General features: G+C 36.6%; 1 pseudogene; it reads left to right on the top strand.

Annotated features, from left to right (window-relative positions):
• LOC105309895 overlaps positions 1-14619 on the top strand; it is a 56325-nt pseudogene extending 41706 nt beyond the window's left edge.
• Positions 14620-15503: the final 884 nt, after the last annotated feature.

Genomic DNA, 15503 nt, shown 5'->3' with positions numbered 1-15503 from the left:
CTTCTGGACTCTCGATTCTGTTCCACTGGTCCGTGTGTCTGTTTTCTGCCAATACCATGCCATTTTGATTATTGTTGCTTTGTAGTACAGTTTGAAGTCAGGCAGAGAGATGCCTCCAGCCTCATTCTTTATCACAGGATGGATTTGGTGATTAGGGATCTTTTGTGTTTCCATATGAATCTGATGATTTTTTGTTCTATTTCTTTAAAAAATGCTGATGGGATTTTGATGGGGATTGCATTAAATCTATATAATGCTTTCAGTAATGAGGTCATTTTAACTGTGTTGATTCTTCCAATCCAAGAACACAGAATGTCTTCCCATTTCTTTGTATCTTCTATTTATTTTATAGGGTGTTATAGTTTTCATTATATAAGTTCTTCACGTTTTGTTAGATTTATTCCTAGGTATTTTATTCTTTTGTTGCAATTGCAAAAGAAATTATTATTTCCACTTCTTTTTCTGACACTGCATTATTAGAGTATAGAAACACTATGTATTTTTGAACATTGATTTGTACAGTAAAGCAAATACTTTACTGTATTTGCTTATTGTTTCTAGTAGCATTCTTATGGAGTCTTGAGTTTTCTATATAGAGAATCGTGTCATCTGCAAATAGTGATACTTTGACTAGTTCGTTTCTTATTTAGATGCCTTTTACAACTTTTCTTGCCTGATTGCACTCACTAAGACTTCAATGTTATATTGAGGAACAGTGGCGATAGTGGACAGCCTTGTTTTGTTCTTGATCTTAGAGAGCAGGTTTTTAGTTTTTCACCATTAAGTATACTGACTATATGGCCTTTATTATGTTAAGGTACTTTCTTTCTATACCAATTTTGTTAAGTGTTTTGATCATAAATGGATGCTGTATCTTGTCAAAGACTTTTTCTGCATCTATTGATATGATCATGTGATTCTTATTTTTTAACTTGTTTATGTGGTGTATCACATTAATCGATTTGCATATGTTGAACCATCCCTGTGCCTCTGGGATGAAGCCCATTTGGTTGTGGCATATAATCTTTTTAATATGTTGCTGTATGTGGTTCGCTGGTATCTTATTGAGGATTTCTGCATCTGTGTTCATGAGAGATATTGGTCTCATTTTCTATGTTATTTTTACCAGGTTTTGGTATCAGGATAATTACTATTAGCCTCATAAAATGTGTTGGGAAGTATTGCCTCCTCTTTGATTTTTGGAAGAGTTTGTGGAGAATAGGTACTAAATCTTCTTTGTTTGGTAGAATTCACTGGTGAGGCCATCTGGTCCTGGACTTTTACTTTTTGGTAGGTTTTTGATGATTGTTTCAATTTCCATACTGCTGATTGGTCTATTTAGATTTTCCAGTTCTTCTTGACTCAGTCTAGGAAGACTGTATTTTCCTAAGTAACATTTCTTCTATGTTATTGAATTTGATGTTATATACTTTTTCATAGTATTCTTGCATGATCCATTGTGATTTTAGTCTTAATTTCCCCTCTTTCATCTCTGATTTTGTTTATTTCTGTCTTTTCTGTTTTTTCTATAGTGAGTCTAGCCAGGGGTTTGTCAATATTATTAACCTTCACAAAGAACCAGCTTTGTTGCATTTATTTTTTTTCTATTGTTTTTTGTTTGTTTGTTTGTAATTTCATTTCTTTCTACTCTAATTATTTTTTAATTCCCCCACACACACTTCCACCCCTACCTACGGATGTTGCCATCTCCCTTAAAAACTGGATCTCTGAAAATGAGGTGTCTCCTCCCACATGCTTGCAGCCCACACATGGGGCCTGGATCACCCTGGGGACATGATGCACCTGAGACCTGTTGCACCTTGGGCCTAGCGCATCCAGGGCCTGGTGCACTCAGGTATGGGCTGTGGTTCCACTGGGGCTCAAACCCAGGACCTCCTGCATGTAAAGCAGACGTGCTAACTACTACTCTATGGAACCACCCTTTATATAATTTTGATTATTTCTTTCCTTCAGCTGAATTTAGGCTTCATTTGTTCTTCCTTTCCTAACTTTTTAAGATGAAGTGTTAGGTTATTTGGGCTCGTTCTTGTTTTTCAAGATAGGCCTGTAATGATATGAACTTTCCTCTTATGGCCGCTATTGCCATGTCCCCAAAATTTTGATATTTTGTACTATCATTATCATTCATTTCTATGTATCTCTTTATCTCTTTATTTCTTTTCTGACACAGTTATTCTTCAGTAGCATGTTGTTTAATCTCCATGTATTTGTGGATCTTCTTGCTTTCTTTTTGCAGTTGATCTCTAGTTTCAAAGCATTATAATCAGAGAATATGGTTAGTATGATCTGTGTGTCTCAGTATGTGGTCAATCCTTGAGAATGTTCCATATGCACTAGAGAAAAATGTATAAGCAGCTGTTTTGGGAGGGAAGGCTCTGTAAATGTCAATTATGTCCAGTTGGTTTAATGTATCATTTAAGGATGTTATTTCCTTATTGATTTTCTGTTTGGATAATCTGTCCATATCCGACAGTGGGGCATTTAGGTCCCTTAACTATGATAGTGTTTTGGTCTGTTTCTCCCTTTAGTTCTGTTAGTAATTGATTTATATATTTCAGGGCTCCCTGATTGGGAGCATAGATATTATTAAGTGTTATGTCTTCTTGGTGCATGATTCCTTTTATCATTATGAAGTGTCCTTCAGTGTCTTTCTTTTCATTGTTTATTTTGAAGTCTTTTTTGTCCGATATTAGTACTGCTACTCCCGCTTTTCTCTGAATGCCATTTGCTTGAAATATCATTTTCCATCCTTTCATTTTGAGTCTACATTTGTCTTTGGAGCTGAGCTGTGTCTCCTGGAAGCAGCATATGGTTGGGTTTTGTTTTTTGATCCATTCTGCAACTCTGTGCCTTTTTATTGGTGAGTTCAGTCCATTTACATTTAGGATATTGAAATACGAACTCTTCTTATAGCCATTTTATCTTTTGCTTTCTGGTAGCTCGGTGTTTCCATTGCTTCCTCGTCCTTGTGTTTCTGTTTTCTTTATTTTGTTTGGCTTTTGTGGGTTTTCTCTCTGGTTCTTCTTCTTTTATGTTGTATAATTCAGTTCTGAAACTTTGGCGTGCATCTACCATTACAAATATGTAAATGATAGTTATATATACACAGTCATCCATTTTCTTCTGCGTGTGCCTTATCTCCATTCCACTAGCGAGTTAGGATCTTTGAATCCTCCCCTTTTCAGTCATTGTTTTCTCAATTTGTCCCTAGGTATGCTGAACATTCATTACTATCTTGCTATAGCAAATCTCTTATTATTTAAGCTTATAATGCGCTGTTCTTAGTAAAGGTTGTAATCCTCTGCTTCTATTGGCCTGATAGTTAGCTTACTCCTAATTATGCATGTGTGTGTGTGTGTGTGTGTGTGTGTGTGTGTGTATATATATATATACACACACACACACACACACACACACACACACACACACACACACACGTGTGGAGAATTGGAGAATTCCCTCAATTTTTCTTTCTCTGGAAAGGTCTTAATTTCTCCTTCATATCTAAAGGAGAGCTTAGCTGGAGACATTATCCTTGGCTGGTAATTCCTTTCACTTAACAGCCTGAGTATTTGATTCCACTCCTTTCTGGCTTATAAAGTCTGGGCTGAGAAGTCCGATGATAATCTAATGGATTTTCCTTTATAAGTTACCATCCTTTTCTCCCTGGCTGCCCTGAGAATTTTGTCTTTGTCATTGATTTTTGATGATTTTAATACAATATGTCTTGGTGAAGGCCTTTTTGAGTTGAGATAATTGGGTGTTCTTTTGTCTTTTTGAATTCCAAGCTCCAGCTCATTTTTTAGCGTTGGGAAATTCTCATCAACTATTTGTCTGAAAATGCTTTCTAATCCGTGCTCCTTTTCCTTGCCTTCTATAATGCCCATTATTCTCATGTTTCCTCTCCTGATGGTGTCGGCTAGATCTTTTATTTCTCTTTCATTATTTTTCATTCTGTTTCTCTCTTCTTCCTTATTTCTGTCTTCGATATCATTGATCTTTCCTCCATTTGGTCGGCCCTATTTCCCAAGCTTGCTATTTCATTTTTAAACTCTTGCAGTGTTTTCTTTATCTCCTGAAGGTCTATTCTGTTCTTTTTGAGGGTTTCAATCTCCTTGCTAAAGAACTCATTCTGCTCATATAGTTGTTTTTTCAGTTCCTGAAATTGTTGATATGATTCATTTCAGATCTCAATGAGTTTTTTCAGAAGTACCATCCTGAATTCTCTGTCACTTGTCGCATATTTCCACATCTGTAAGCTTATTTTCTGGAGATTTTTCTTTCTTTCTGAGATGCCTTGTCACCTTGGTTGTTCATGGTGTTTAATGGACTATTTCTCTGCCTCGGTATTAATGGAAGTGTTGTCTGCTGTTTTCCCAGATTATAGAAAGGTCTTCCTTTAGCCTGCTGCAAAGAAGGCGCTTTTCTTTTGGTTTCCAGTAGGTGGCGTCTAAGCCTCTTGGATACCTGCTTTACATAAAGCCTTAATAATGCCTTTATTTTTTTTTTTAACCTTAAAAGATATTTAATCATGCTCACTACTATCAGTCTCAGTCTCTGTCAGTGTTAGCCACAGTTTCGGTAGCATTTATTCAGATTTCCATGGGGCTCCTCAGTGTTCGGTCTCAGAGAATATGGCTGGAGGGTCCTTCTGGATTGGGGGTTGGGCACTGCAGCTCAGCCTTGGTTTTGCAACCATGGATATAAAAATCAACTGTTGTTTCTCTGCTGTCCTGCTTCTCTGCTTTCTGCCCTGATAACTGGGCCCTGCTGCTGGCCGCATGGAACTCACAGCACTCCCAGGGAAGGCTGTTCCGGGAACTCACCACACCTTCTCCTCTCCCCCTCCTCCTACGGGGAGCTCCGGCAGCTGCAAGAGGCAGCTTGTTTGTTTCTCCCAGTCCACCTCCTGACACCGAGGGTTCTGACCTGTGGTAGCTCTTATGTGCAGATCCCATGCTAGGCATGCTGCTGTGCAGTTTAGGTGTTTTTTGTTGAGTTTTAGATGTTCAGCTTATTGTTGTTTCAAGGGGAGAGATCTGGGGACAACTCTCACTCCGCCATTTTTCTCTAAACCCAGGTATTTTATTTTTTGATGCAATTGTTTACCTAAGGTCTCTGATAGTTTATTATTTGTGTATAGAACCAATTTTTGAATATTAATTTTGTATCTTTTTACTTTAATGAATTCATATTAGTTCTAATAGTTTTGGGGTGGAATTTTTAGGGTTTTCCATCTGCACTTGAGAAGAACACATATTGTTGCTTCAGGGTGAAATGCTCCAAAAATACCAATTAAATTAGTCTGGTCAGGTATGACATTTAAGGCCACTGTTTCCTTGTTGATTTTCTGTCTGGAAGATCTGTTCATTTATGTCAATGGGGTATTCCCCTACCATGACTGTATTACTGTCAATCTCTACCTTTAGTCAGTTAATATTTGCTTTATACACTTCAGTGTTCTTATGTTGGGTGCACAAATGTTTTTTGGGGTTATATCCTCTTGTTGGATTGATGCTTTTACCATTATGTAATTTTCAGTCTCTTATGATAGCCTTGTTTTAGTTCCAGTCTTGTCATCTGCAAATAATGACAGTTTTATACCTTGCTTTCCAATTTGGATGGTGTTGTTTGTTTTTTGTGGGTTTTTTGTTTTTGTTTTTGTTTTTTTTTGTCTGATTGCTGAGGCTAGGACTCCCAATCCTGTGTTGGATAAATGTGGTGAAAGTGGACATCTTTATCCTGTTCCTAATCTTTAGGATAATGCTTTTAGCTTTTCCCCATTATGATGTTACCTGAGGGTTTGTCATATGTGTACTTTTTTGTGTTCAGGTGTGTTCCCTCTATTCCAACTTTACTGAGAATTTCTATCATAAATGAATGACAAATTCTGTCAATCATTTTTCTGCATCTATTGATATAATCATATGATTTATATTTTTTATTTTATGTGGTGTAATATATTAATTGATTTGAAGATATTAAACCAATCTTGAATTCCAGGAATAAATCCCACTTGGTCATGGTGTATTATCTTTTTAATTAATTTTTAGTTCCATACCATTGTGGTTGGATAAGATGCTTAATATGATTTTAATCTTCTTAAATTTATTGAGACTTGTTTTGTATTGCTGAACTCAGTTTGCTAATATTTTTTGAGGATTTTTGCATCTATGCTCATCAGGGATATTGATCTATAATTTTTTTTTTTTTTTTGGTAATGTCTTTCGTGATGAAATCAGGGTAAAGGTGGCTTAATAATGTAAGCTGGGAGCCTTCCCTTCTTTTGAATTTTTTGAAATATTTTTAGAGGAATAAGTGTTCATTATTTTTTGACTGTTTTGTAAAATTCACCTGTAAAGCCTTCTGGTCCAGGACTTTTGTTTTTTAGGATCTGATTATTGACCAGTTCAGATTTTCTGTTCCTCACTCAGTTTAGGAGATTGTGTGTTTCTATTATTTATCTTTTTCTTCTAAATCTTCCATTTGTTGGCATACAATTGCTCAGAGTATTTTTTATAATCCTTTCTATTTTGGTGGTGTCAGTTGTCAATTCTTTCGATTTATTTGAGCCCTCTTTTTTCATGATGAGTCTGATTCAAGGTTTATAAATTTTATTTATCTTTTCAAAGAAACAACTCTTGGTTTCATTGATCTTTTGTATTTTTTAGACTTTCTTTTATTTCCGCTCTTAACTTTATTATTTGCTTCCTTCTACTCACTTTGGACTTTGTTTCCTATTTTATGTCCTAGTTCCTTTAAGTGTAAGGTTAGTTTGAAATTTTTATTCTTTCTTGAGGTTGGCATGTATTACTATGAATTTTCCTCTTAGGACTGCTTTTGCCATGTCCCATAGATTTTGAGTCATTGTACTTTATTTGTGTCAATGATTCTTGATTTCTTACTTGATCTCATTGTTAACCCATTCATTGTTTGATAGCATGTTATTTAGCCTTCATGTGTTTGTATATTTTTCAGGGTTGGTTTTTTTTTTTTTTTTTGTGATTAATTTTTAGTTCCATACCATTGTGGTTGGATAAGATGCTTAATATGATTTTAATCTTGTTAAATTTATTGAGACTTGTTTTGTAGCCTAACATGTCATGTAGCCTAGAAAAATTTCCATCTGCACTTGAGAAGAACATATATTGTTGCTTCAGGGTGAAATACTCTGAAAATACCAATTAAATTAGTCTGGTCTAGTATGACATTTAAGGCCACTGTTTCCTTGTTGATTTTCTGTCTGGAAGATCTGTTCATTTATGTCAATGGGGTATTCCCCTACCATGACTGTATTACTGTCAATCTCTACCTTTAGTCAGTTAATATTTGCTTTATACACTTCAGTGTTCTTATGTTGGGTGCACAAATGTTTTTTGGGGTTATATCCTCTTGTTGGATTGATGCTTTTACCATTATGTAATTTTCAGTCTCTTATGATAGCCTTGTTTTAAAGTTTTTGTTTCTGATGTAAGCATGGCTACCCCAGTTTTCATTCATTTCCATTTGTATGAAATGTCTTTTTTCAACCCTTTAACTTTTTCCTGTCTGTGAAACTCTTTATCTCACCTTCAATTTTAATTGATAGCTTTGCTAGGTAAAGTTATCTTGGTTGTAGGTCCTTCCTTTTCATCACTTTGAACAATTCATGCCAGTTTTTTCTGGGCTACAGAGTATTTGAGAAATCAGCTGACTTTTATGAGAGCTCCCTTTTAAGTAACTAGCTACCTTTCTCTTGCTGCTTTTAGGATTCTCTCCTTGTCTTTAACCTTTTGCATTTTAGAGTTAGGCTTAGGTTTGGGATTAGGGTTATGGTTTTGGGTTTAGTTTAGGATGAAGCTTAGTATTAGGTTTAGGGTGGAGGTTAGCTATAGGATTTAACTTATGTTTAGGGTTAGTGTTAGCATTAGGATAAAAACTGAGTTTAGGATTAGTTTTAGGCTTAGGGTTGGTGTTAGGGTTAAGGTCATATTTATGATTAGGGTTAGGGTTAAGATTGGATTAAGTATAGATTTTTGAGATAGTGTTGTGGTTGGCTTAAGTGTTAGGCTGAGGTTAGGTATAGGGTTAGGTTTAAGGTTAGGATTAGGGTTGATAATGGATTACCATTAGAGTTACAGTGAGGTAAAGTATAGGGTTAGGTTTAGAGTTAGGGTTAGAATTGAGAATAAAATTGCAATTAGGGTTAGGTTAGAATCAAGGTCGGGTTAGGGTTAGACTTAGGGTTAGGTTTTGGTTTAGGGTTAGGTTTTTATGTATAGTGTTAAGTTTAGGGTTTGTCTGAGGTTAAGTATAATGTTAGCCTTAGGGTTGGCATTGGGTATAGGATAGAGTTCAAGTTAGAGATAGGCATAGGTACAAGTGTATGGACAGGTTTGTGGTTGTGGTTACGTTAAGGGTTAGGGTTAGGGTGATTTAGGTTCGATTTAAAATTATGGTTAGGGTTAGGCTTAAAATTATGTTTAAGTTTAGGTTTGAGTTTATGTGTACAGTTAGACTTAGGTTTAGGATTAAGGTGTGTGTTCAGTCTAGGCATAGGGTTAGGGGTTATATTTAGTATTAAGACAGAATTAGGATTAGAATCAGGGTTGAATTTAAGTATACATTTAGAGTTTAGGTTTGGGTTGAAGTTAGGTATAGGTTTAACTTTGAGTAGGGCTAGGTTTAGCAAACATAGGCATAGGTTTAGGCTTAGGGTTTAGTTTAGGGTTAGGTTTAAAGTTAGGTACAGTATGCTCCAGGTCAGGGTTACATTTAGAGTTAAGGTTTTGGTTTTGTGTAAGCTTAGGATTACTTTAGTGTTAGGATAAGTTTAGGATTAGATTTAAACTTAAGGTTTAAGTTGAAGTTGGCACACTCGGGTTATAGTTAGGATTAGGTTTAGGGTATTAGGTTTAGGATATAGTTAGGGTTAGTGTCAGGTTAGGATTAGGGTGAGGTTTCTTATTAAAGATAGGTATAGTATTAGGGTCAGTGTCAGGTTTAATATTAGGCATAGGTTCAGACTTAGATTAGGATTGAGTTTAGGTATGATTTTGGTGTAGAGTTATGGTTAGGGTTATGATTAGGGTTGAGGTTAGCTGTAGGTTTAGGCTTAGGGTTGGTGTTAGGGTTAAGATTGAGATTATGATTTGAGTTAGGGTTAGAAATAATATAGGTTTAGTCTTAGGTTTAGTGTTAAAGTTATGGTTAGTTGTCAAGTTATGGTTAGGGTTAAATTTAAGTATAGACTTTGGCTTATGGTTAGTGTTAAGGTTAGAATTGAGCTTAGGAATGTGTAATGCTTTGGGAAAGGGTTAAGGTTCAGTTTAGGGTTGAGGATATAGATAGGGGTAGTCTTAGGTTTAGTGTTAGGTTTATTTTTTATTAAATTTATTGAGGTGATATTGGTTGACAAATTTATAAGAGTTCATACAATTCAGTGATACTTACGTATATTGCGTTGTATGTTCTCCACCCAAAGTTAAATTTCCTCCATTACCATATATTTGGGTCAAGATTATGGTTAAGATTAATGTTAGAGTTGAATTTACGTATAGGGTTAGGCTCAGGGTTAGGGGAAGGATTCAGGTTGAGGTTAGGATAAGGGTTTGGGTAAGGGTTGAGCTTAGGTGTAGGGCTAGGTTTAGGGTTAGGTATAGGGTTATGGTTAGGCTTAGATTTATGGTTAGGGTTGATGTTAAGATTAACAACAGAGTTAGGTTTATGGTTGAGGTTTAGTGTAGGTTTAGGGTTAGAGTTACAGTTAGGGTTTGGGTTAGGGTTGAGTCTAGGTATAGGGTTAACATTAGGATTAGGGTTAGATTTATGGCTGAAGTTAGATATCAGGTTAGGCTTCATGTTTTATTTATGCTTAGGATTAGCCTTGAGTTTAGGTGTAATGTTAGGCTTAAGGTTAGTGTTGGGTTAGGTCTGAGGTTATGTATCAGGTTAGATTATGGTTTGGGTCAGGATTAGGATTAGGTTTTTGTACTATGGTCAGGGTTAGAATTAGGATTGAGGTTAGGTGAGTTAAGCATAAGGTTAGGGTTAGGGTTCAGTTTAGGATTAGAGTTATGGTTTGGTTTGTGGTACATATAGGGTTAGCTTTAGGATTAAAATTTAATTAGGGCAATGGTTAGGGTTAAGGTAACATATAGGGTTAACCTTCAGATTATTGTTAGAAATGGGGTTAATATTTAGTTTAGAATTGGTGTTAGGGTTAGTGTTAGGATTGGGTTAGGGTTGAGATTAGGTATAAATTTAGGCTTAGGTTTCATTTAGGGTTATGGTCAGGTTAGACGTTAGGTATAAATTTAAGCTGTGCTGAGTTAGGGTCAAGTTTAGGGTTGAGGTTAGATTCACAATTATGTTTAGGATTAGATTTGATTAGGTATAAATTAGGCCTAAGCTTAGTGTTAGGGTTAATGTTAAGGTTATGTAATGAGTTAGGCACCAGGGTTGGGTTTAGGATTATGGTTAGGATTAGGGTTAGATTTAGTGTTAGGTTTGAGGTTAGGTATAGGATTAGGATTATACATTAGGTTTAGGTTAGGGTTTAAGTTTGAATTTAGGTTAAACATTAGAGTTAGGGTTAGATTTGAGGTAAGTTGTAGGGTTAGGTTTAGGGTTAATGTTAGGGTTAGGGTTAGAACTAAGGTTAAGATTAGAGTTAGGGTTAGGCCTAGGTTTCAGGTTAGGTATATGTTTAAAGTTAGGATTAGGGTTAGAGTAGGTTGGAGTTTAGATATAGGATAAGTTTAGGCTTAGAGTTAGGTTTAGAGTAGAGGTTAGGCATAGAGTTAGCTCTACGGTTAAGGTTGAGGTTAAGGTTAGAATTAAGGTTATGGTTAGGGTTGACTTTAGGTATAGATTTAGGGTTAAGCTCAAGTGTATGCACAGGATTAGAGTTATGGTTAGAATTAGGTTTGAGGTTATCATTTTAACTGAGTTTAGCGCTAGGTTTAGGGTTAGAGTTAACATGGTAAATGTTAATCTTAGGTTTGAGGTTAGGTATAGGGTTAAGGTTAGGGTTAAGGATTATGGCTAAGGTCTGGTTAGAGGTAAGGTTAGGCAAAAAGTTAGGGTTAGAGTTAGTTTTCTATAGGGTTTGGGTTAGCATTAATGTGAATATTAGGGTTGAGGTTCAGAATATGCTTAGGGTTAGGGTTGACAGTAGGTATAGTTTTAAGTCTAGGGTGAGGGTTAGGGTTGGGTTAGTTTTGTGGTTATAATTAGTGTTAGCATTAAGTTTAGGGTTTAGATTAGGTATATTGTTAGCCTTAATGTCAGGGTTGGAGTCACTGTTGAGTTGAGGGTTAAGATTAGAATTAGAGTTAGGGTTGAGTTTAGGTGTACAGTTAGGCTTAGGGGTAGGCTTGAGGTTAGAATTATAATTAGTGTCACAGTTTAGGTATTGTGGTTAGGTACAATTAGTGTTGAGTTTAGGTATTGTTATAGAAAATTTGGGATGAAATTAGGTATAAGATAAATATTAGGGTTAGTCTTAGATTAAGATTAGGGCTGATGTTAGAATTAGGGTAGTGTTAAGGTTTAAGTTAGGTATACATTTAGCATTGGGGTTAGGATTAGGGTTGAGTTTTAGTATAGGGTTAGATTTAGCATTTTCATTAGGTTTAGGGTTGAGGTTAGGGATAGGAATAGGCTTAGTGTTAGTGATGAGGTTTTGACAATGTTTAGGATTAGATTAGGGTTGAGGTTAAGATTACAGTAAGTGTTACGTTTAGGAGTAGGTATGAGGGTTCAGGTTAGGTTAGTGTTGAGGTTAGGATTAGTTTAGGGTTAGGCTTAGTGTAGAGGTTAGGTTTAGGAATTACCATTAGGGTAAGCACTGAAGTCAGGCCAAGTTTAGGGTTAGGATTAGGGTTAGGTATAGAGTAAGGTTAGGATTAGAGTGATTTAGCATTAAGGGTAGGTATAGTTTTAGACTTAGTGTTAAGAATAGGGTGAGGTTAAATGTTAGGTAAACATTCAGGCTTAAATTAGGGTTGAGTTTAGATAGTTTTCAGCATAGGCTTAGGGTTAGAGTTATGATTAGAGTTGAGATAAAGTATAGGTTTAGGCTTAGTATTAAGGTTAAGTTTGAGTTATGATTAGTATTAGGGTTAGGGTTATGTTTGAGGTTAGTATAGGCTTAATCTTAAGGTTCTGGCTAGGTGTCAGGTTAGGTTTAGGGTCAGGGTTAGGTTAAGTTTTAAGTTAGGTATTAACTTTGGCTTAGTGTTTTTGTTAGAATTAGTGTTTGGGTTAGTGTTAAGTGTTAGAATTAGTGTTTGGGTTAGTGTTAGTGTTAAGAATGGTTTAGGCTCTGGGATAGGGTTATAGTTATTTTAGGGCTGAGGTTATGGATAGGGTTGATGTTAGCTTTACTGTTAGGTTTAGAGTTGAGGTTCATATTATTATTGTTAGTGTTATATTTGAAGTTAGATATAAAGTTAGGCTTAGTGTTAGGGTTCATGTTGAAGTTAAAATTAGAGTTAGGGTTAGGTTTGAGGTTAAGTGTGGGTTTAGATTTAGGGGTAGGTATAGAGTTATGATAGTATTAAGGGTAAGATTACATTTAGGGTTAGAGTGGGGTAAGAATGAGGTTAAATTTAGGGTAAGGTTTAAGGTTAGTGTTGAGGTTAGAATTAGGGTTAGAATTAAATTTAATGTTGAGGTAAAAGTTGTGGTTAGGATTAGGCTTAGGGTTAGTATCAGGGTTAGGGTTGTTTAGGATTGGGTTTAGGGTTACTATTAGGGTTGAGGTTAGAGGGTTAGGCCCAAGTTTAGGATTAGTTTTAGAGTTCGTGTTGAGATTAGGTATAGGGTCGGGGTTAGTGTCGAGGTTAAAATTAGATTTTGGATTAGGATTAGGGTGTAGGTTAGATATAGGGTCAGGGTTAGTGCTAGGGTTGATTTGAGGTATAGGTTTAAAGTTAGGGTTATAGTAGAGTGTAGGTTGAGGTTAGTTATAGTGTTAAGCTAGGATTATGTTAGAGTTGAGGATATTAGCAACAGAATTTGGTTTATGATTGAAGTTCTGTATGGTTTTAGGGCAGTGTTAGGGTTGAGTTTAGGTAGAGTTAGGGTTAATGTTAGAATTAGAGTTATGGTTGAGATTAGGTATCAAGCTAGGGTTATAGTTTTGGTTGGTGTTAGGGTTAGTGTTGAAGTTAAGTATAGGGTTAGGCTTAGAGTTAGCTTTGAGTTAGGGTTGAGTTTAGGTGTAGAAATAGGCTTAGGAGTAGGGGTATGGGCAAGGTTGTTTGGGATTCTGTTAGGGGTTATTTTTAGGATTAGATTTAGGGTTAGTGTTAGAGTTAGGTTGAGATTAGTATTGTTTATGGTTAGAATTAAGGTAGAGTTTAAGTATACACTTAGGCTTAGGCTTAGGGTTAGGGTTAGGTTTAGGGTTGAGTGTCAGTAAATAGATAGGTAATGGGTTAGGGTTAGAGTTAGTATGGATATTAGCATTAGGGTTAGTTAGGGTTAGGATAGGGTTTAGGTATAGTGTTATGCTTAAGGTTAGGGTTGTGGTTAAGTAAAGGTAAGCCTTAGGGTTAAGTTTAGGTTTAAGGTTAGGTTTAAGTTTAGGATTAGAATTATGGTTGAGATTTGTTATAGGCTTATTAAGATTACTGTTAGGGTTGGGGTTAGAGTTAGGGTTGAGGATAGGTTTAGGATTAGGATTAGGTTTATAGTTGATGTTACATAGAGGATCAGGCTTAGGGTTAGGGAAAGAACTAAGGTGAAGTTAAGAATAGGATTAAAAGTAAGGGTTATACATGAGTGGAATCTCCAAATTTGGAAATAGTGGGATTTATTGATATAGCTGATATTTCAACTCCCCCAGTTCTGTCCAGACATTTGGTCCTTCCTATAGCACGTAACGAAGAAGGTGATGAGGTGGGTACTGGCATAACTGACAAAAATGAAGATGAAAATTCAGCCAATCGGACTGCAGGCAAAATACCCAACTTTTGTGTCCTGCTCCATGGCAGCCTAAAAGTAGAAGGAATGGCATCGATAGTCCAGTTAGGTACTGAATGACGAAATGCTCTACTCTCAAGGTGACAGCAAGAAGAAATCAAACCTCATAATATCTTTGAGCCTGGCCCAGAACCTCTCCAATGGCTAGGGAAAATGGCACGGTTGGGTCCTATTTCAGATGCTAAAGAAAACCGTTATGGCAAAGATGATAGTAAGAGCCCATTCCCCCTGCAGCCCCAACAAAAGACACAAGTATGCCCAGAATGTGACTGTTTGGATCAAACCCAGTGGCCTGCAGACAGATGCACAGAAGATCTTAAGATATACAAGGAAACTAACCGGGAAAAAAAAAAAAAAACATAGATATTCTATAAGGAGGTGAACCATTTACGAAAGGCTGCCTTGGCCTTTGGTTTTCTGGACCTGCTCAAAGGGGTGGCTGACATGCTAAAAATGGAGTGCACACTGCTTCCCGACACAGCCCACCCCAGTACTACATTCCAGCTGACCCACACTGCCCAGCAGCTCAAGCTGGCCAGTATGCCTCTGAGTATGCCAGCTATGGCCACAACATCACACCTTTGCAGACAGACTTTCCTGGGAGCAGCACTGAAAGAATGTGAAGACTTCCCTGAGGCTGCCTCAGAAGCACCTTTTGCTGGTTTGAATGACTCTGCTACAGTCTGAGAAGGGTTCTAAAGGGTGGTTGGCTGCTTAGGCTCTGACTTTAGCTTTCTGGAGCTCAGTCTCTTTAAACCCAAGACACATGTTGCTCCTGCGATGGGTACATCTCCTGAGAAGCTTGAAGGACTGATGAGCACAGAGCTCTCCCCCTTCCTCAGGAAACCTACCTAGCGAGGGTCCACTGGCTTCCTGAAAGGTGTCTTCTATCAAACATAAGAACATTTTCAAGCTTCTGTCCTTGGAATAAGCAACCCAGACTGTCTGGACTTTCTAAGTACAAGCCCTACACCACTAAGTTTCAGAACTTTCTTAGAACTTGGGCAAAACTTGGTGGTAACCTGTAGGTGCTTTTGGTATGTCTTGAGATACAAACTTTTAAATACCAACCACAAATGTATAAAATTATTCCTCACTCTTCAAGGTTTTTTTTTTTGTTTTTGTTTTTGTTTTTTAATGAAAATATTTCTTCTTGATGTTTTGTATAGGGTTGAGAATAGGCTCAGGCATAGGTTTTAGGTGTTAAGGTTGAAGTAATATTAGGGTTACAGTTGGGATGAGGGTTGAGTTACATAGAGGGTTAGGCTTAGGGTTAGGGTTAAGTATAGAATTAGGGTTGTTTAGGATTAAGATTAGGGCTTGAATTAAAATTGAGTTTAGGTATAGGTGTAGGCTTAGGTTTATTGTCAGGTTAAGTACAGTGTTAGTTTGGGTAAGGATTAGGTCTAGGGATGGTCTTGAGGTTAGGGGTAAGATTAGGGTTAGGTCTAGGATAGGTTTAGGCTTAAAGTTAGGGTTGAGGTTAGAATCAGCATTAAAGTTAGGTTTGT

This window comes from Pteropus vampyrus, unplaced genomic scaffold (genome assembly GCF_000151845.1).
Source record: "Pteropus vampyrus isolate Shadow unplaced genomic scaffold, Pvam_2.0 Scaffold927, whole genome shotgun sequence".
Classification (NCBI taxonomy): domain Eukaryota; kingdom Metazoa; phylum Chordata; class Mammalia; order Chiroptera; family Pteropodidae; genus Pteropus; species Pteropus vampyrus.
This window is presented reverse-complemented; position numbering and strand designations above follow the sequence as displayed.